Source organism: Trachurus japonicus, chromosome 5 (genome assembly GCF_045865225.1).
Source record: "Trachurus japonicus isolate A0001 chromosome 5, Traja_1.0".
In the NCBI taxonomy this organism is placed as follows: Eukaryota; Metazoa; Chordata; class Actinopteri; order Carangiformes; family Carangidae; genus Trachurus; species Trachurus japonicus.
In genome coordinates this window covers 4,112,334-4,134,662 of record NC_140911.1, presented here as the reverse complement: position 1 = coordinate 4,134,662, position 22,329 = coordinate 4,112,334, and the positions used below count along the sequence as shown (strand labels likewise).

Below are 22,329 nucleotides of genomic sequence, written 5' to 3'. Positions count from 1 at the left end.
GAATCACAACTAACTAACTATAAACAATATTAATTTAACTTGTTGATTTGAGTTTTGTATTTTGTAGTTTACTTGCTTGTTTTACTCGTTTGTCAAACAGACACAAACTAAACTTTCAGTTCTTCCACAGGAAATTATGTTAAAAAAAAAAAGAAACAGGTTAAAGGAGGGAAGAGAGAGAGAGTGTGTGTGTGTGTGTGTGTTGTCATTTCTCTGGCTTCATGTTTCTCTGGCCGTCGTTCAACTCTGCTGAGTCTCCTCTTTTTCCAACCTCTCAGGTTTCTTTATCTCGGTCTCCTCCCGTCTCCATCACTTCGTTTATCTCTCTCCTCTTTTTTCTCTGTTCCAGTGTTAACCCTTTCTGCAGACCTCAGCCCTCTCTCCCTGCCCAGCCCCCCTCCTCTCCCCTCCCCTCCCCTCCCTGCTGTGTGTTGTGTTATGCAGTGACATCCAGGGTTCCTGTGTGTTCAGGCCAAGCCGGTGCAAAGATTAAAAGAGTCAGAGGTAACATAATCTCTTAAATCTATTGACATAAACTCGTTCACACGCAGCGTACGTCTCTATTTTCCTGAGGAGATACAAACATCTGGGCCCTTCAAACACAAACACACACATGCATACACACACACACACACCTCCTCTGGCTTCTCAAAAGATACAAACATCTGTACTTTCCAACACACACACACACACACACACACAACGCTGCTTACACATTCATCTTCCTTTACAAAGATGAGAAACATCTGGTTCAGAGTGACTGTACGCATCTGTGTGTACTGAACATAATCCTTATCTGATTATGTTCATCAATAAACAGTCAAGTGTGGAACTATGTGAGCAATGTGCTGCTCGCATTGGCATCCAGATGTGGATTACACCTAACATCCAGCCTGTTTATGTTTACGAGTTTCGTCAGAGCAGCAGCGTCCACACAGAACGACTCACAGAGACACTCGTCATCACATCATCATCATAATCGGTAAGAAAATCTTGTGAGACTGGCAGGAATTTGAACTCTGATACCTTTTTATTTTGAAACTCATCCCTCACATTGATGCTGATGACAATGCCCATGACGGCTCCTGATTGGGTCTTATCCACCTTTTTCCGAACGTCAAAAACGTAGCCTGTTTTGGAATGTTATGTTCACATTTCCATGGTTTCAGTAGCCGTGGTAAATGCATGGATTTTTTTTTTTTCCCCCCAATGAAAATCTGTAAAACGCATGGATCATCATCACCAGCTTTTAACAGTGGATATCACACAGACTGACATCCGTGTTAAAAGCCAGTGTTAATAGATCCATGCGTTTACCGCAACTATGACAACGCCTGAAAACCATGGAAACGTAAACGTAAAATTCCACCAAACTGGCAAACCGGAAGCCAGTTTTGACCATAGATGACGTTCGGAAACTTGTGGATAGGCCTTGACAATCAGCGATTACACAACATGGTGATGTCACAGTGTTATGCTGCCTTCAAGACGATTCGGAAGTCGGAAAAAAAAACGAGCTCCGAGTTATAAAAAATGAATTGAACGGCGTCGAACTCGGAAATGACAGGTCGGAAACTCGGGTATCATATCAGAGCTCCGACTTTCCAACATGAGGTCACGACAACATCAAAACATGGCGGCCCTCGTCTTAAACGGTTAGAATTTAGACATTTGAAGTTATTTGTTGAGGTTTGAATGCATATTTTTGTGTATTATTGCAGTAGCCGATATGAAATATGTTTATATTAAGGCGAGACACGGCAGGCAAAAACATCGTTTTTTCATGCACTTATCAATTTTGAGATTTTGGGCTATTTTGCTTCCATAACATGTCTTCTTTCAGACTAATACAAAAAAATAGTCTAAAATACACATTATGGGTGTTTATTTTACTTCACTTTGACTGGTGTCGCCTGTAGATTTCTCCTAAATTCACCAGAACTGAGCGTTCTATCGCGGAGCGAGCCGCGTCTGTTCAGACTCCTGTCATATCAGGTATCGCTGTGAAGCTCTCTCTCTCTCTCTCTCTCTCTCCCTCTCTCCTGCACTAATGTGTCGGTTCCAAAAATGGTCATTTCCTTTGTACCAGTGACGAATCGTAAAAGTACGAGGGAGGGTCTCATTGGCTGGTGTCGTTTTCCGACAGCGTGATTCGTTTAGAAGCATCACGTGATGCGCTCTGAACAGCGGAGGGACTTTTAAAAACGGGGAAAGGAAATCGATTTAAATCCTCACGTAAAATAAAACAGCAACTCTCACTTGCTAGACAACAAAAGACACAGCACAGAAACTCACCGAGCCATAAGATCCCTTTACAAAGTGCGTCATCGCGGAAGCTGTCACCCGTAAAAAACGAGTGTTTGCCGCCGGAGACCAGCGCGATACACAGCGGTGGCTTTTTTTTTTTTTTTTTTTACACATCAGACGTCTGAATGAACTGATCGGAGATTTAATATGTCCCTGCGCTGGTACAGGGCTTAAAATGAACATCGATCCTCAGAATCACGTGTTGTGCAGTAGTTTACTTCTCAGTGACAGAGGTGAAACGGATGTGACACTGACATGGGCCAGAGATGATTTTTAGCCAGACAGAGAGAAACTGAAAACATTGGTTGTCATACAGATGAGCCCAACTAGGCTACACCTAAAGTGTTTCTTATTTTTACTTTTATTTTTATTTATTTTTTTTTTTTCTCTGACCTACTGGCCCACACACCTTAAAATTCACAGTGGCCAGACACTCTTGTTTCCAGTAACAATGGGCTCTATGCACAGCTCCACTGCTTTCTAAATTCAAGGCAGCTCTTTTATTTACTGACAAACTGATTAATCCAGGTGTGTCTGAGTAGTCACATTGGTCAGACACACCTGGATTAATCAGTTTGTCCAATAATGTAATACAGGAAACAAAGGAGCTGCCTTAAGTTCAGGAAGTAGAGCTGTGCATAGAGCCAATTTGTGGAATTTTTGCAATAGAATCTTTAAAGGCCGTTTTCTCAAAATGAGCTTTTTCTTATACTCTGGACCCGAAATCTCCAGTTCAGCAGCACTTATAGACACCAAACCTTCCAGTTGTATTCCTGCCTATATTCTGAAGGTTTTTACAGAGGGGATTGTTGATATATCATTCACAGCCTCATTTATACAACAATTTATACCTAAAAACAGGGCGAAATTTGATTTTTTAGGGCTGGTGACAGTATTTTCTCATTTACAAAGTGATAAAAAGAGATATTCAAAATCCCCTCTGTAAAAACTTTTGACTTTAATATGTCAACAAAATAAAACAAGAATTTTGAAAGTGGCTTTATCCAATCTTCAGATTTCGGGTCTGGAAATGTACACAAATTCACGCATATTTAATTATATAATGTCTAATTTCCATATGTAAGCATAATATTTAAGAAAACATGTAATACAAAAAATAATTGTCTCAATCTAAGTAATAAACATAGAAAGTTTCATGGCAATAGCTGTTAGTTAAATTTTTTACCCTATTCACCTGGGGTGTCTCGCCTTAAGCTGTGATTGTTGTATGGTGTGAAATTGCGTTCCTCGTATGCGACGGAAATAATGTTTAACTGTTATCAAGGCTTTAACATTATGTGCACTCATCTGCGGCATCTCCACAATATGGCAAACTTCCTTCAGGTATCCATGTTTTTTTTCTTCCGAGTTCCTGCAGCGTGAACGCAATGATGTCGGAAGTCGGAAATTTCCGAGTTGGGAATTCCGAACTCAGAGTTGTTTTGAACGCAGCATTACTGTCGGCGCAACGTCGGGTGTACAGCACCTTGGTTGTCATGGCCACCACATAAACAACTGGTTTCAGACAGGAATCAAACTCTGACTCCGCCCACTTAGCTGAACAGAAAAACAGCCACTTACTCTGTTGTTGTGTCTTGTGCGATGATGAAACATGAACAGCTGTGACGACGCCTTCGTTCAGACTCTGGTGTCACCTCTTCTTCACATGACGCTGAAACCAAGGGAAACGGAGACGGAGCTCATTAGTTTCTGTCTGATGAAACCAACGTCACACGTCTGCAGAGAAGTTTCAGCACATTCATGGACATGTTGTGTAGCCTCTGCTCTCCTTCTCCTTGCCTGCCGACACCAGTGCTTTGTTTTGATTTTATGAAGATGTGATTCAAGGAGAAACACATCAAAGAAATCATTCAGGATGAACGACTGATTCTACTGTCCCCACACTCTTCCACCTCCCTTTCCTCTCTCTCTCTCTCTGTCTATACAATGTTTTATTTTATCATCTTGGAGGAAAGAATAAGGGAATCCCTCTTCCTCTTTGTCTCCTCATCCATCTCTTCCTCTGTTGTTTCTAACTCAGTCTCTCCAGTACTCTCTCCTCCTCTCTCCTGATTTGTTTGTCTCTGTCTGTTTCCTGGTGGGTTTTTTTATGTGTGTGTGTGTGTGTGTGTGTGTGTGTGTGTGTGTGTGTGTGTGTGTGTGTGTGTGATGTGAGTGAGATGAAGAGGATGAGGAGGAAACGTAGAAGAGGAGGAGGAGGAGGAGAGCTCTGGGTTTGTAATCACTCTGTCTCTCCACGGTCTTCGCCTCGATTAGCCCTGCTGTCAACACCGCTTAAACTGAGCCCCAAACAGACTGCACACACACACACACACACACACACACACACACACACACACACACACACTCTCTCTTCCTCTTTCAAACACACCACGCACAAACTAACTGCACTTTTTTCTGCCATCCAGTGTTTTCCACCGTCCTCCATCTTCAACTTGGTTTGTATTTGAACTCTACAAATATCTTTATGCAGCGAGTCTATCAATCAATCTATCAATCAATTACAGTAAATATCCTGTTTGTGAACATTCAGCAGGAGTCCTGTATGTATATTCCTATTGTATTAAGTGAACAAAGTTTGTCTGATAGTAGTGTAGGCGTGAATAAAGCACATATTTAGATTTGATTGGATGTGTAATGAAGATGATCAGAATCAAAACCCTGATTTTTGTTGAATAACGTGATGATAACATAAGGTACGAATAGTTTCAGCAGAACCTGGAGCAGAAGATGCTCAGAGCAGATGTAGGATACGATACCTTAGGGTCCTGTTACTGCAGACTGGGCTTCGTCTTAACCACTGAATGAAAGCTCGTTAGGATTTAAAGCTGTGATATACGACGATGTTGAGATGAGATTAGCAGCACCGCAATTTAACTTTACGTCCAAACCTTCACCTTAAACTAATTTACAGAGTCGTGCTGATACGCAGAAAACCAGGCAACAACATAAACATTATTAATTTTCCTCATCTCCTGTGTTTAAAAACAAATCGGTGTAGTTTCAAATCTCCTCTCTCAGCTTCTCTCTGGAGCTCTGTCTTGTAACAGCCGGTCACTGTCAACCAATCAGAAGAGATGATGATTGGCTGACTGTTTTTCAGAGGATTCAATAAAAATAGAGCAGATTTCAGGGCAAATACATCAAATCCTGTATGTGTTGGATGGTAGGCCCAGGTGGGTGGACTTGGTCCTGATGGCTGGTACTGACATCTTATCTTATCTAACAGATTTTCATTTCTAGCCACAAGCATAATTGTTTCTGTTCATATACCCACAGTTTTCCCCTCTCACTGAGTCAAACTATCCACATTATTGGATGAGTTACAAAGTAAATTGATGAGGTTCTTAATTTGTTGCCTCTTAGAATTAAAGTGGACGAGATTAACACAAAGATTAACACAAATGCTCCAATAATAAAATAGTACACTTTTATATCCTATTTCACTTTTTGTCAGATCAGACTATGGCATCTGCAAACTCAGTACATTTCACAGCTGTTTGCTCACCTGCCCGTCATCCCTCCTGAAAAGCCATGCCCCTACAGGCCAATGCTGTATACACCTGTCACCCAGTAACAATTACTGTAAACCACATACAGAGACACTTGTGGTCTCAACCTGAAGTTCAAGGTCAAGGACACGATGGCGTTGTCTCCCCTGAGAGAAAATAGTTTGTGATCTATAGGGAATCCCTCAAAACACACTCAATAAAACACTAAGTAGGACACGTGTGAGCTTGTTAGCATTAGCCTGTGTTCTGTGTAATGTGCTGTACAAATTACGAATGACTTCATGTTTCTCAATCTGCTGCCACAACTGTGTTTCTCTTTCTCCATTTTTCACATTGATGAGTTTAACTGACAGATAGATGAATGAGTGTTTGTACAAACCTCTTCCCTCAGTTTATCAGAGTTCATCACCAGTACATACAGTATTCAGAGTTCAAAACATTAGATGTGGCCACGCTCTGGCAGACAACTGAAGGCAGCTGTGTGCCATGGTGGATGCACGCCAACAAATAGTGCACATTTCAGAAAACAGCCATTCAGAGTTGAGTGTCTTACAACTGCTGCCACTAAGACATACAGAAACATAACCACTTTGCTCTGAGATCCTCACAACATTAACAGAATCTATCAGAAAATCTGTGTCCCAGAGTAGTATTTAAAATCTGCACTGTTGCATGTTAAATATTAGCACATGTCACTGCTGGAGTCTCTTATCGTGGATGTGGCCAGAGTTTCCCTGAGGCACTTGTTTGACTTTTACCTTGAAAACCTGAGCTGCCCTGTGGAAACAGCGTCTGATGGCTTCAGCAGAGGATGAGGAAGGACACGCTGAGCCGGCCGTTATGGTACCAGAGGGTTTCACAGCTGTTACTGCAGTTTGAGACTCACACGGCTTTAAACGACTGCCTGACAGTCACTGATGGGACCTGAGTAGGTCGGTGGTTCGTGTCACTCAAAGTTTTCACATTTAAGTTTAATATCTTAATTTCAGTTCTGCTCCAACCTAAATCCCTTCAAATCAGTTGATACAAGAGGACGCTGTTTGTATGGTCATGGTAGATCTGTGATTCATGCTTCTGGGCCGTCCAGTTTGTCAAGTATCTCGCTGCATCACAACCTGAGCTCTCCAAATTTGTGCAATGAGTCTTTTGAGCCTGATGTGACATGGGATTATTAGTCTGATATTTCTGATAATTTATTGGTTATATGACAAATATAATTTTTTTAAATCTTTCATTTTTAAAGGAGACATATTATCGCCCTTTTCCACAAATTAAAATAGTTCCCAGGTGTTTTAAAGACATGTCTGTGACATGCTTCGGTCAAAATACCCCAAGGATCAAACATCTCAGCTCTTTTCATCCTCTCAAAACAGCTCTGTTCAGAACGGCTGGTTTCAGAGCCTGTCCCTTTAAATGCTTGGCCTGCCCGTCCCCTTCTACCGGTCCCAGGTAGGGGTGATGTTATGCAAATTCGAATCCTAAGCCGTTTTCCCACTAAAATTAGCGGGTCGACGCGGGTTTTTTAAACGTGGGTCGACCCGCTAACAATCGGCATTTGGCCCCTTTCCTATTGACCAAAATGAGCCGAGTCTGACCCCCCGCTGGGGGACCAGACAGAGCATAAACCAGTCGCCCCGCTCTCATCCGCGGTGCAAGAGACACACACAGTCATGCCACAGCCGCCCGCCGCGGAGTGTCCGTCCGCCGAGGCAGACTCTCTGGCTGGCCGACCTGAGCACCAGGACCGCGGAGGACAGCGAGTCTGCCGCGGCCATGTGACGGACGTCCGCGGCACAACACGTCAGTTAAACACACTGTCGTTTCTTTTTTTTTCAATCGTTTTTGGTCAGTGTTATTTGATCTTTTGATCCCAGTCTCGGATGAGAGCAGAGCGGAGCAGAGCTTTGTTTTGGTACGTGATATGAGACGCGACCGGCGCGATGACGTAGTGTCACGTAACGTTCAGTGTCATCACGTAAATTAGCGGGTTGACGCGGGTCTGGCGTTCCCACTGCAAGCCGTTCAGAGCCGAGCCGATTAAAGGCGATTTTAACCCGCGTCGCTTGCCGAGTCGTTTGACCCGCTCGGTGCGCCTTTCCCACTGCCACCAAAAGCCGTTGTTAGCGGGTTTAAACGGGTTTTTTGACCAGTGGGAAAGGGGTACTAGTTACATCACTGAAAAGGTGGGGGCACCTTTGCAGTTGCCACCACGTCTCTCCCTCGACGCAGAGGGGAGGGGAGAGGAGGGGGGGCAGTGTTTCGTACCCATGCAGGGAAGTTACATAGTGCAGTTTCAGCCGACACGACCCGGCTCAGGCTGCGGCGGCAGCACCATTCATCCTATTAACCATTTTTCTACCATTGCAATGAGTCTGGAAACATTATTTTAAGGCCGAAAAACTCTGCAATGTTACTTTAACAACTAACGGTGTGAAGAACTGAAGCTAAAACGCGAAAACTCAGTTACACACAGGCCACTCCTCTTTGCCCATATTTTTTTATTTAGGAGTGGGGGGTGGATTTAGACACTGCCAAGATGGTGACGGTGGAGCAGCTCTCTCTGAGCTTCAGACACCTGTGGCTCCATATTTATTTACAGTATGTGGTTTTTCAGGAAGCTGTGCAGTTTACATCTGAGTTGGGTTTAGAGTAAACACAAGAACCGAGTTGTTGGTGTCAACAGAAGAATAACAAGAGACACCAACAGGAAACAGAAATGTTACAGTGACACAATGTACAATACAGTATGCCAACACACACACACACTGTAATATTATTTCTCATGACAATTTGAGCACGAGCCTCATGACTAATTGTTTGTTATGTAATAAACTGTAATCACCTTTGCAGTTGGCAGCCACTTTCTGTGGGAGTGGCTCAAATCACAGACCTGCTCTCCACTAACACTGACGGTGATCTTTTAAAAAAAAAAAAAAATTAAATTGTGAGCAGTTATCTGCCTTTGTGGGAGCTGGAGGTGATGACAATTTGACGTTATCTGCTTTAGCTCAGCATGAACAGTTGCTACTAGCTGCACACGGCCGACACAGAGCTGAGAGTTTATTCCATGAACACAGGTTTTGTTTCACATCCTGTGTTCACATCGTTTTGCTAATCGCTAATTATCCAAAAAAAACGCAATTAAAGTCGTTACAGTGCAGGCTGAACAACATCAATGGTGAAACTAACAAATGTTTACATTAATGCTACACAAAGTTGTCATTGTGTCGGTCCATGTGCAGCAGGTCACTATGACCTGTAACTGCAACTACTGTATGAAGCCACGTCTTTGAATTCAGGTCCTCTAAGTCGCTGTTGACAGGTTTGATAGCTATTGATATAAGTGACTGATAGATGAACACACTCCAATTATTTTTTCAGTGATGCGAAGTGTCTAAACAATCACCTTCAACATTGGACATTTACAACAGCAGACAAATGCGTTAACTGGTACAAAATACACATAACAATACAACAAATACTCACAACAAACTGTTCCTCAGTGTCTTAAAGAGGAAAGTCTGAGGACACTTTGCAGGTCTCATTGATACTGTCATCTCTCTGAGCTGCTGAGCTGCTGTGGTTATCTAGAGAAACTTGAGGTTTGTAGATGTTGTCCTTTATATTCGGACCTACACCCCCCCTCAACTTCCTTTAACCCCTGTGTCCGTATAATGCTGCTTTAATTCCTACATTTCTGTCCAACAGCCAAGATATCACTGTGCATTAGTTCAGCCGGGGTCTACTCATGAAGAGAAACCTGAGATGTGAAAATGAGCAGATGCATGTATGTGCACTGCAGCACAGAGACCAGACTCCCTGTGGCTCAGCAGGGCCCAGTTTGGAAGATCTGGCTCCAAACCGGCTCTGCTGCAGGACGGTGGGGGTCCAGAGCAGTGCAGATGAAAACTTCTGCCAAGAGTCCGACAGTGCGAACGCTCCACATGCTCTGACATATCGCTGCAGCCCGTTGCTCTTGTTATCAGGCCACTTGGACGAGGAATATCCTGATTTATTCTTGTGTTTTTTTTTCATGTTTTAAAACCCGGCCCACAGCCTGAAACATAAATGTAAAGCTGCCCGCCGTATATGTGAGGAGCTTTTTCCCCTCCACATGATTGACTTCACTTGGCATAATGTTGGCCATTGAGTGCTCTGAGCTCAGCCAATCTGGAGCTTTCACCCAAGTGTGAAATGGAAATTCTTGTTCTGCCTCCTGAGGCCTCCAAAGTTTTACTGTGACTAAATGACACTTTGCAGGGGGTGGGGAGGTGGGGGGCGTCCCGGCTCAGCGACAGCTCATAAAACCCCAGCCTAAAATACAGCATTATGTGTTTAACCTCAGACAGATCAGCAGTGATTTGCGGTGTAGAGTTTCTTTTCCCTCTCTCCTCAGCAGGTAGTATAAAAACAAAAAGCTGGTTCTGACCAGTGACAGACGTCCTGGCACTCGAACACATAAAGCAGTGATCGAGCAGCATAACGACGAACTCCCACTGGATGTGAATAGTGAAGTGGTTCTGTGTGTTACTCACTGTTGTGTTTTATGTCTTAGTGTCGTGCTACAAATGAATCAAACTTTATGTCGGAAGTTTGATTGATAGTTTGGTCTCCAGTCACCTTGCTAGATAGCCTGACAAGCCAGACTATATCATTAAAATGTATAGTCTGACTATATCATTAAAATGTATAGTCTGGCAACGACCGGTAGACCTCGGCTCAATCCAGGGGGCGGGATGAAGGCTGTCTTTCAAACTGCCTCTGCATGCAATAGGGTAGCGCTAGCTAGCGCTACGACCAATCAGAGCAAAGAGCAGGATGACGTTAGCCTGACAAGCCAGTTAAAATGTATGTCGTCATGGCATTAAGCCCGCCCAACGACTCTCTAAACAGATAGAGCGCTGTGATTGGTGAACACAAACGGTGTTCGAGACTAAAAAAGTTCCTATGGCTCGTTTCTAGACTGACCTGCGGAGCAAATATATTTGCTGCCGCTTGGGTGCGTCTAGATTTCTAGGCTACTTGTGTAGCCGATGTCATATCTGGCCCTCTGCGTTGTGTTTCTCACGGCCTGCCCTAGGTGGGGTTCGATCCCACGACCTCCCGCACCAGAGGCGACGATGCTAACCTCTTCGCCAAGAGGTTGACAACCACTTGGTGGGTTGGTTAGCACGTGTTTTATGGGTGGAGTGAGTGCACATCCGTTACACTTGCTAGATGCTGCTATGTGCAAATGTCCCCTGAATGCCTCACAAGCAGATGTTTGGTAGATGCTGTTGTTTACAGGTGTCCTAAACGCCTCATTTGCAGATGGGCTGTATATTGTTGATTCATTCAGTTCAGCTCAGCTCAGTTCAGTGGTGTATTTTCGTGTGTTGTCTTTTATCAGTAGTGAACAGAGGAGAAGCTCCAGTGATCATACAGGGGAGCAGGATGCGTGCTATGAACTGATAAAAACAACACACACACTACTTTAAAATACCCCAGCATGACTCTGTCCCTCACATTCATCTTCTCGACTTGACCGTGTGTCTTGTGTGTGTCTGAACACGTGTTGCTGCTGCCGACCTGTCAGGGATCAGAACATGGGTTTGACCATTGACCCTGGGTGGCTCGCTGTGTTTAAGGCGGTGCAGTGTGCAGTGTCAGACTGGACTCGTGGGGCTTGTAGATCACGATGGATCCTGGATGAACCCTCTGGAGTTTCAGACTTACATCATGTGTTTGTCCTCACTGTGTGTATCGGTGAATTCAACTGTAGTAACTCCTCTGATCAAGATTTAAAAGAAATGTTCTTAGATTTGTTTTTACCATCTCTTTCAAACCTTTTTCCTGCATTAAAACAACTTAACTCAACAGACAGATCTTTAAATGTACATCAAACCTGATGGATCATCAACTGTGACTCATGTAGCTTTCTCGGTTAATCTTCAGGACTTAAATCAAAGTATCATTATCAATCAGAAAGTACAAGAAAGTGTTTATTCTTAAGTTCACACATAGTTTGTAGTTACTCGTTTTAATAATAAATTAAGACATGTTAGTCCAGAACTTAGAGTTTGGCTCATTTCTTTACGACTGATTCATGACAGCAATAAAACTCTGACTGATGCTCTGCACAGAAGGAGGCCTGCTCACTACAGAGCCACAACCACAGAAAACACTCAACACCACGCAACACCTGCAACACATACGGCCAATGAAATGTATTAACACACAGCAGCAGTAACTCACAACAGTAACACATTCTGCTGTTAATTTATCCTGGCCAAATGAAAACAAAGAGGATTATCTGGCGAGCTACTGCACGTCTCTGGTTGGACCTTATCATTTACGTAAATCATTAAAAACATCTTATTGAACCTTAAATGTGAACATTTAACTAAAACAGAAGAGTAACACGGGGGTAACAGCCAAATATGAAAACACAGAGCAGTGATTTAGTGGAGCAGCTGTCAGGTTTACCTGACGACAATATTTTCACTGGGTTTAATTCAGAGCTTCACATGATGAATCTGAGTGTTTGTGAAATGACTAATGGAGAAGAACAAGGTCAAAATGTTGTATTTACATATTATTAAATTACACTTTGGTGAAATACTGGATGTTTTGGTTTTTTTTTTGCCTTTTTGGAGCCTCAGATTTAAGAGATGAAATGAGACACTAGTTTAGTTTTTGACACTTTGAGCTTCTTAAAAATCTTCTGTAAACAGCTGTAAAGTGAACACAGTGGAGGACAAGTATGAATATTCTTTGTCTAAGTTGTGGTGGGTCAGATGTAAAGATAGATCAAGAAAAACTGGGCTTGGTGTATTTGAGGAAATTCACTCTATGTATATATACAGTATGTTAATGAATATTTTCACCTTGGGGAAATAGATATTGTATAGGCCTAATTATCATATGAAGGGAAGACAGCTTTAATTGTGAAGTAATAACCAGGCAATAACTGATGTCTATGTCTGAGTGGGACAATACCAACCCCACCCCAATCTGTGCAAAAAAAAAACCTTATATATGCTTATAAGGGAGTCATAAATACAGTACGTCTACTGCATTCTTGCTTTATTAGGCAGCAGGAAATTTGTAAGAGAGCAGTCAGGGTCTCTCAGTGTGTGCGTCTACTCAGGAAGTCATAAACCTGACATTACAATTATTTTCACACCATTTTCACAGACTCTCAATTTAAAGCCCTTACAGTTTGGTTTAGAAACAGAGATGAACGAGTTTCATCCAAAAGTAAAATAAAATAAAGTTTCTGTAATTTAGATCTTAATTCGGTGTCCTGACCTACAAAGCCTTATGTCGTTGACTGGACATGTAAGGATTTCCAGAGAATTAGTCGTCCAACAATACGAGCAGAAAACATACTGCAAGTTAAGATGGATGTTGCCTCTTTGAACCCACCCACAGGCGTCTGAAGCTCAGAGTGAGCTGCTCCACTGTTGCCATCTTGGCAGCGCCTCAGTCCACCATACTTTCAGAGTGTTACTAAAATGTAAACAAGTGCGTTCTGTAACCAGTCGTCATGAAGGAGGAAATGAGCTGTAGGGACCAAATCTGTTTGTACCAGGCAGTAAACATGTTTATTTCTGCAGTTAAGTAGGAAATTTTAATGAATGAATTAATCAGGTAAGGGACTAACTCACTGTTGGAGACTCACTCTAGTGGTCAGTAGAGGAACTGCAGCTTCAGATTTGTGCTCACTCAGCAGCTATCGTGTGCATTTTACTGTAAAGGGCAAAACAGAAAACTAGAAAAACAGCTGGTTATAGTTAAGCTGGTCCCCGATCTGTAGATGAGGCCTCTGCACAGTCACTAAGCTTTTGAATATAATGCACCTGGGTGTATAAATGTGTCAAGTGATCCTGATGTGTTCAGACTTGTTTCACTGGGCTTGGACCAGTTGAAGGACCAGTCGAGCTGATTAAACCAGTAATAAGGGAGTGGGAAGTTTTCTTCTTCTACTTAGGTGCCTCAGAGGCCGGATACAAAAGTCCCTTTATGTTTAATAAAAGACTGTCTCCATCCTCACTCCCACTGAAAAACTAAAAACATATTGTCATTTTCTCTGCAGCCGTCATGAAACAATGGAAAAGTTTCCGTCCAAAAATCTGATTTCCAACTCACTCCTACTCTTGAACGTATCGTTTTTCTCTGCGACGTACAGGAGATTTTACGGCCGAGAATCAGGACAGTCATCATCTGGTTTTTAAATCCTGCAATCGCACCAAGTCTCCAACCATAACCAATCATTAATCAATCATCAATTAATTAATCGAGCATGTTTCAGTCAAAGAATATCTGACTACTCCTCTGCCAGTGTTACTTTGTTTGACATTTCTTTGTTAGCCTACACAGTCAGATGAGCTGAAGCTACAACCAGGAGTTGGTAAGCCTAGCTTCGCTTAACTTGGCTCACCTTAGCTTGGTTTCACATAAAGACTGGAAACCAGGAAACAGCTAGCCTCGCCCTGGCCAACGTAACAAATCTAAATCCCACTAGAGAGAGAGAGAGAGAGAGAGAGATCCTTCTCTCTTTTGATTGGTTCAGAGCCTCCTCTCTTCTGATTGGCTGACCTCTTGTTACCAGAGCTCCAGATGTAAAACTAAACTGAGATAGTTTTTATATCCTCTCATGGATCAAAAATAAAAGAAGTTTTACAGACTTGATCCTTAAAAATAAATGATATTTTGAATATTTGCTGTTTCACAGGTGTTGTTACTCAAACTAACCGTCCAATCTGTAAAAATAAATTTTGACTCGACATTAAAAACCAATGTGTGTTGACACTGAGTTGGAACTTAAGTTGGAAATTTATCAGTAAAATTTCTGTTGAAATGATGAATGAAGTATCATGAACTTGATAATACCTTGTTTTCTTGATTTACGTAATACTTTGCACATCTTGGATGTAATACAGTTATATTTTCGATCTTGCACTGGGATATGCAGATTAAATGTAGTTTATGGTTTTTACTTGTAAAACAATCTTTTAGTATTTTCCAGTAGCAATCCTGCAGATATGATCCAGCTGTAACTGATCTTTGTTGCTGCCCTTCACTGCCGCAGAAGCAAAATTTATATTACGATGTGGAGGTAAAAAGCAGTCAAAATCAGTTATAAAACCACCCCCACCCTCTGGAGTTTTTACCTCTAGTTGAAAGGCTTGACATGTTTATCACATGCTCAAAGATCTTTTCTGGGACGTCTCACTATCTTGGAGAAAAATATCCGCTCCATTAAATCTTCATTTCTACAGAGTTACTTGTGGGCTGTGAGCAGCTTGTGTGATTGTGATCTAAACAAACACTTGGCCCAGATCCAGAGGGATCTTCCTCTGTCGTCTACTGTAGCTACATGTCAGACCTGCCATCACATCTGTTCTGAGCAGACACCTGATGTTTTTGTTAGTAGATTAATCACTTTGTGATGCATCTTTTCACCACAGCTGAACACATGAAGTCTAGAGAGAAATGTGCAAGTCCTGAATCGAGAGCTCTGGTCTGAATTCATCTGGCTGCAGATTCCTTTTTTTCTCCAGAGGGTTCGTGGACCTGTAGGTCACAGGGCGAGATCAGCTGTGTGTGTGTGTGTGTGTGTGTGTCTGCGTGTGTCAGATGATGTCATGTGACTAATTGGAAGCAGCAAAGGTGTATGTAATGTATGTGAGTGTGTGTTTGAGGAGTGTAGTGGATGGCACCAGGGAATAGAGCTGCTTTGTTGAAAGGATGAACTTGGTGCTATAAATCACTAAGGATGTAAATCTTAGCAACACACACACACACACACACACACACACACACACACACACACACAAAGTAACCACCTCAGCTTAGTGCAGCACACCTTTTTTTGTAAAGAAATGATTCATCACCCAACAGCTGTTTTAGTGTCTGCACACACACACACACTCATGAAAATGCAGGCACATGCACTGAACATTGCACAGACCGACAAAGCATGCAAACAAACATAAAAATACTTTTTTACACACACACACACACATACCAAAATGAACTTGTGACTCTTTACTTATGTCTACATTTCACCTTTAAACCTGTTACCCTCAGTTAAAAGGTTCAATTTGCCAACACTGGTCTAGAGGTTGTTTCCATGGTGACCTTCAGAGAAACTCAGGAGACATGTTCATCCTCTGAACGTTTCTTACTGTAATACTGTATAAAAATAATGTTAATGTTCATTCAGTTTTTGTTCATTCTGCTCCACACAACGCTGTAGGAGTCACAGGCTTGTAAAGAAAAATATTCTAGGCTTAAGACTTTTTTGTAGTTACTTTTATTTATTTTATTTCCATTTTCAAAGAGTTTACTTTATGAACAATAGGCCACATCGAACAAAAAAAAAGTTATCTATTGTTAAAAGTAAAATCTTTAGCCTCCAACTATACAAAAGATCATGCGAGATCATTGCAAAAATGTTTACAAGGAATATTGGAGATGATGGCTCCTGTTAAACCTGTAGGTTGTCATTGTGTCTCTCTCTGTCAGCACCTGTTTGATCTCCTCCCTTCAACACCATCTATGGAGTTTTTCCTCAGTCGATGTGAGGGTCTAAGGGCAGAGGATGTTGTTGTGATGCCATGTGAAGCCCTTTGAGACAAACTGTTTGTAAAAACGGGCTATACGAATTAAATTGCCTTGCCTTGCCATCGTGAACAACAGACACCCACTCCTATTGAACACAGTCCCATTAGAGTCCAGGTGAAGTGCAGAGCAGAGCTGACGACAGGACGAGACCTCTCAGCAGGCTTCTGTCTGTTTACAGTTAGGCTATTATGCTAATGAATCTGAATTAATGAGGTGGTGGTTCTGTTGATGTAAACACATGTAGCAGCATTAATTAGACCGAAGATCTTGTTACACCTGGACACACAAACAAACACACACACACACACACACTAGCCCACACATCCTGCAGCAGAGGTCAATCCCCTGGTCTGTTTATTCCCTGTTTCCCACACAAATCAGACAAATCAAAACTATGGTGGCCCTGAGAGCTCAACTCACTGCGTCACTTTTTTGTGTCCCCGGAAACACCTTTGTTGAGTTTTTGCAGAGCTTGTGTTGTCAAATTGATGAAGTTGTTTTCTGAATTTGTTGAGCTGAAGTTTTATGAAGTTAGAGTGTGTTGAGCCCTCGGGGTCATTGTACTAACATGATAAATAGTGAAGCCTGAAAATGGGACAATAGGCTTCAAAACTTGTCAGCAGGATCACTGCAGGTACCAAAGTGTCATTTTCAGCCATGAAATACCGAAAATCTCAAAAAGAATAACCAGAAACATCTGTCCCATTAGCCTGCAGAATACTATATTGATTTAAAGGGTTTAAACTCAAGTTTAAACATATTTTGGTAGCAATTGTTGCTTCATGTGCTTCTTAAAAGCTTTTTTTTTCAGCTGTTTGTTGTGGTCGGACGTCTGTTTTTATTGTTTTGATTGATAGTGCATTCAAATCAAACCATACAGTACTGTACATAATGAATACATGACACTTATAGAAATACCAGAGCTGCAGAGAGTGGATGTGTCACATTGTGCAGTCGACACAAAACACCTTCCGACTGTGTTTTATTAGACTTAACCCACCGTGCCATTCGCCTTTCAGAAGCACTTACACACTTCATTAAAGTGCAAAGGATACATCCTCACACACACACACACACACACAGAGTCAGCGTGTGTCTGACAATAAAACCATAAACACGATGACAGAGCATCTGTACGCTTCATTAGACCACAAAGACAAATTACATTAATCTGACTGTGGTCACAGTCACTTATATCAGGTCGTCGTCTTTGTAGAGACGTCTGAACTTGTTAGTGAGACACTGGACTCACACTCCACTGAACTACAGATCTCCCATTGTTATGAGTGTGTCGATACACACACACACACACACACACACACACACACGCTCCTCAGGGGAAATGTGTTTGCATGTAATTCAACCACAGTGAGCCTGTGACCCCCCCACTGAGTCCTCACTGACCCCCAGTAGAATCGTGAACTCAGGGAACCGTGAACTGCTGCAGGACTGAAGAGCCAATGGTGGGAGAGGAGAGAGAGAGAGAGAGAGAGAGGGGGTGGGGGGGGGGTGCAGAGAGCGGGTGAGGGTGAGGGCGAGCGAGCAGCAGACCCCGGCCCGACTAGTTGTGCTGATGTTTTCTCTGGCAGCTCGACAGTTGGAGTTGCACTCGCTCAGGGGTTCATGAGAAACTGACGCTCACGTGGCTCAGAGAGCAAGGCCGAGCGACGGGGAGGGAGGGAGGGGGGGAGGGAGGGGAGGGGAGACGGGACGAAGAGATGATCCCTGATGAGGGTTGACGTGACCTCGTATCAGAAATAATGAAGTCACACGTCTGAATAAACCAGAGACTGAAACTTTAAGAAAACACTTTGAAAAGTCAAGGGTCTACCATGGAGGATGAGGGGAGGGGATCTTCATTGTGAAGACCCCTCCCACTACAACCCTCTCCACTCTTGCGCCTGATCTCCACGTCTACCTGTGCACCTGCTCCCATCATAACCCATCCCATAATCCCATCACCTGCCACTTCCCTCAGACTCCCAGAGCTCAGCTCAGCCTCAGTCTGACTTCCTGCCCATCCAACATGCCTCAGATTGTCAACTATCTAACTAACAGTATATTATGGTTTCAGTGTGAATGGTCATTTTTGCTAGCCTGACGAGCCAGACTATATCACTAAAATGTATAATCTGGAAACGAGCGGTAGACCTCGGCTCAATCCAGGGGGCGGGATGAAGGCTGTCTTTCAAACTGCCTCTGCACGCAATAGGGTAGCGCTACGACCAATCAGAGCAAAGAGCAGGACGACGTTAGCCTGACAAGCCAATTAAAATGTATGTCGTCATCACGTTAAGCCCGCCCAACGACTCTCTAAACAGATAGAGCGCTGTGATTGGTGAACACAATCGGTGTTCGAGACTCAAAAAGTTCCTATGGCTCGTTTCTAGACCTACCTACGGAGCAAATATATTTGCTGCCGCTAGGGTGCGTCTAGATTTCTAGGCTACATTTTTGCTTGATAATGTCTCTTTATGTCTTGAAAATATGTTTCTATGGCGTGCAATAAATCGAACCAACTTGATTCCGAGTCACTGTTATCTAGTGATCAATAAATCTGTAAGACAAACTGCCCAACACTGCGTACTTGTTAATGTAAACACTTCAACGTAGATCCACATAACATTGACTTTGCATACAATGGAGCATAAGAAATAATAAGCTAGTATTAGCTGCAGCTTTCAACATAAACCCTGGGGTTGGCGTACCTTCGAAACGAGGGTGGGTGCATGATAAAAATTGAGCCAGAAAGCAGCTGGGCGAGTCGCCGCTCGATTGTTGTTGGTAACGTATGTCCTGTCCCTTCTTGGATTTTGATTGGTGTGTCAGACAAGTGACACTGACGAACGCTGTGCTGTTGTTGAACAGATTTCTACTCCAAGGGCTCTGAGCGCAGCGACAAAAACCAGTCGCAATTTTTCCGCTGAGCGCTGGGAACACCGAACTTTACAGGATCTGTGTAGAAAGTAAACGCTGTGAGTGCAAAATGCGCGTTTGGTGGACACGACAACAATGATGTGAACCATTTTACCTTTGTCTGAAAAAATTATTGCTTCTTTTATTTTGATTTTACACTTGGCCATATTGTAATTTCAATTTACCTACATTGTGATTAATTGAGCAGCTTTTAGTTCTACAGGTATGTCACAAGTAAAAGTGAAACTTGTCTTTTCTGGATTTTCAAAATGGCTAAAGGTCCACACTTTGTGTATGTGTGTGTGTGTGTGTGTGTGTGTGTGTGTGTGTGTGTGTGTGTGTGTGTGTGTGTGTGTGTGTGTGTGTGTGTGTGTGTGTGTGTGTGTGTGTGTGTGTGTGTGTGTGTGTGAACAAGTGAGTCCACTTCTTGCCTCTGCAAACTGTATCTTCCTCTTTAAACAAACACCACCAGGTGAAGTCAGTTTGCCTCTAAACGTCATGGCAACCACTCAAATGTCCGGACTGTAGTTTGAGTCCAGTGATAAAAGAAACAACAACAACAACAACAACAACAACAACAACAACACCACGAGTAGCGACTGTTTTTCTGTTTTGTCACGGTGAAAAGCCTTGAACAGTTTGATCAGTCTCCTGCAGCAGCTGAATCACAGCTCATCCAGACTTTCCCCCGTTTTAATAAAACTTCAGGCTTCTCACTTTTTGTCTCTGTCTGCTCTAATGAGACATCACATTTCCTCTTTGAGTCTGAGCTAAATAATGAACAGATAATAAAACTCTCACTGATCCATTAGAGTCAGTTAAAGCAGATTAAACTCACCTGACCAGGACAAGAACCGGCTCCTCCAACTGTCAGTCCTACCGCTGCCGAGTCATATCCAACACTGCTGGGGAGCTCCCTCACTTCCTATGAGTGTGTGTGTGTGTGTGTGTGTGTGTGTGTGTGTGTGTGTGTGTGTGTGTGTGTGTGTGTGTGTGTGTGTGTGTGTGTGTGTGTCAGTGGGCTTGGCAGCTGCCTGCTCGGTCCTGATAGCGTTCAGTGCTGCAGCTCCAGAGGGTTTCACAACAACGCCAGAAAGAGTGGAAACTTAACTTCCCCCGATTTCTTCTACTCTCCTCTGTTCTCCTCCTCTCTCTCTCCTTCTCTCCTCCTCTTTTTGCTTTTTTTTTTAGCTTCACTTAAACTTTGTCAGTCTTTCTCTGTCTCTTCATCTCTTCTCTCTCTCTCTGCTGCTCCTCTTTCTGTCTTGATTTCTGCTCTGTCTCTTGTCTTTTGTTCTTCTTAATTATGCCTCTCCTTCTCCTCCTCCTCCTTCAGTTTCACTCTGTCATGTCTAATTTGTCATTTTCCCTCTTATCGTTCTCTCTTTTTCTCAACTAAAACCCCTTCGTCTCTCTCTCTCTATTCTCTTCCTTGGGGATCCTCTCTCTTTCTCCCCCTTCTCCTCCCCCTCAGTTGCCTTAATGCCTCCTCTCCTTGCTCCACTCTTTATCCCACTCCTTCTCTCTTTGCTTCCCTTTTCTATTTTGTTTCTTTTTCCTTTTAGTGCAATAGTAACAGAAAATGTCTCTGAAGCCCTCCTCCTCCTCTTCATCCTCCTCCTCCCCCCTTTCTCTTTCCTCCCCTCTCCACTTGGAGAGTATCATGTTTGGCTTTAAGCTGAAGAACTTGGCGGGGGCTCAGAGACGTACATCAGTGACTGTGTTGCTTCACGTCCCGACTGATGGACGTACATCTGTGAAAATAAACAGTGCACACTGGATACACACTCGGTCACATCTGTGTGTTTGGAAAACTTTATTAGCAAAGCACAAGAGAGCAAGTGGACGACTCAGTCAAGTGAATGAACGGCAGGAAAAGACTTTAAGAATTTAGTTTGTCTGGGTGAAGTTTTAAATGTGTAAATATTAACTCACATTATTTCTGTAGCGTGCATGTTACATGCTTATATTTCCTTTTCTTTGTTTTAATGTTTTTGGTTTTATTTGGCTTTCAGAAGTTGGTCTTGTCCTGGTTGTTTATCCTGCAGACCCTCCACATCCAGATTCATTCAGGCTACACAGAAACATGCTGAAAGGATAAAAGTGTATTATCATTTTGCCTCCCTCCTCAGTCTTTTTTTTAATTGCTTTTTCTTCACCTTGTTGATTTTCAGGAAGATAAGGAGCATAGTTTAGTTTATTATTTTAATTTGGATGATCTTACAGTTTAGCAGTACCAGGAAACAAACAGCTTGGACATTAAATATTTGAAAGATGTCGTCTACAGACAATATAGATGTGTTCCCTGACCTGACACTTGTTATTTTATATTTTAACTTTAACTTTCTCTGATCTTACACATGTGTTGGTAAAAACATTTTAATTATTTCAGATAATGTCTTGGGTGTCACTACTTCCCTCTTAGAGAAAGTGCTGCTACTTGGCATCACTTCAACATGAACATTTGCTGAAACAACTGATGCTGGTTTCCCTTTTCTTTTAATCTACCATGTTATGTGAAGCATTTTCAGATCCCGCTAGAAACCAGCACACTGTTGTTTTCTGTCATTAGCGTCCCACATCACAGATTAAGACACTTCAACTTTGTCCAGAAACTTTCCCATGATGCTGTGTGAAAGAACAATGACTGACAGACTCTGACTGAAGTCCTTGAACTTGTAATTAAGCTCTGAGTGTTGGTGAAGTTGTCCAGATCAGCCTGCTGCGGTGTCACTGACACCAGGTTCATGTGGGACACATTAACTGACTCTGGCTCCATCTGAAGTCCTGTAATGATGTGGAGTTGTGCTTAAGGTCCCTGATGTTTGCTCTGCTGCTTTATATTTGTTTGGTAATTATCACTCGTATGTAGAGTTGCATGTAGTTTGTTTATGGTGTGTTATCTGTTCATATACTGTATGTACTATATATCAGTGTCATTGTTTATCATTTGTCCCCTCTC

General features: G+C 42.6%; 1 protein-coding gene across 2 annotated transcripts in view; it reads right to left on the bottom strand.

Annotated features, from left to right (window-relative positions):
* ripor3 (RIPOR family member 3) overlaps positions 1–20,930 on the bottom strand; it is a 55,563-nt gene extending 34,633 nt beyond the window's left edge. The window contains exons 1-2 of one of the 2 annotated variants that reach the window (XM_085775705.1): positions 20,206–20,930; positions 3,889–3,979 (exon numbers count right to left, since the gene is read on the bottom strand). The gene's annotated coding sequence lies outside the window, so the exon portion shown is untranslated. The remainder of the gene's footprint in view (positions 1–3,888; positions 3,980–20,205) is intronic. The other variant, XM_085775706.1, reaches the window with a different exon arrangement.
* Between the last annotated feature and the right edge of the window lie 1,399 nt (positions 20,931–22,329).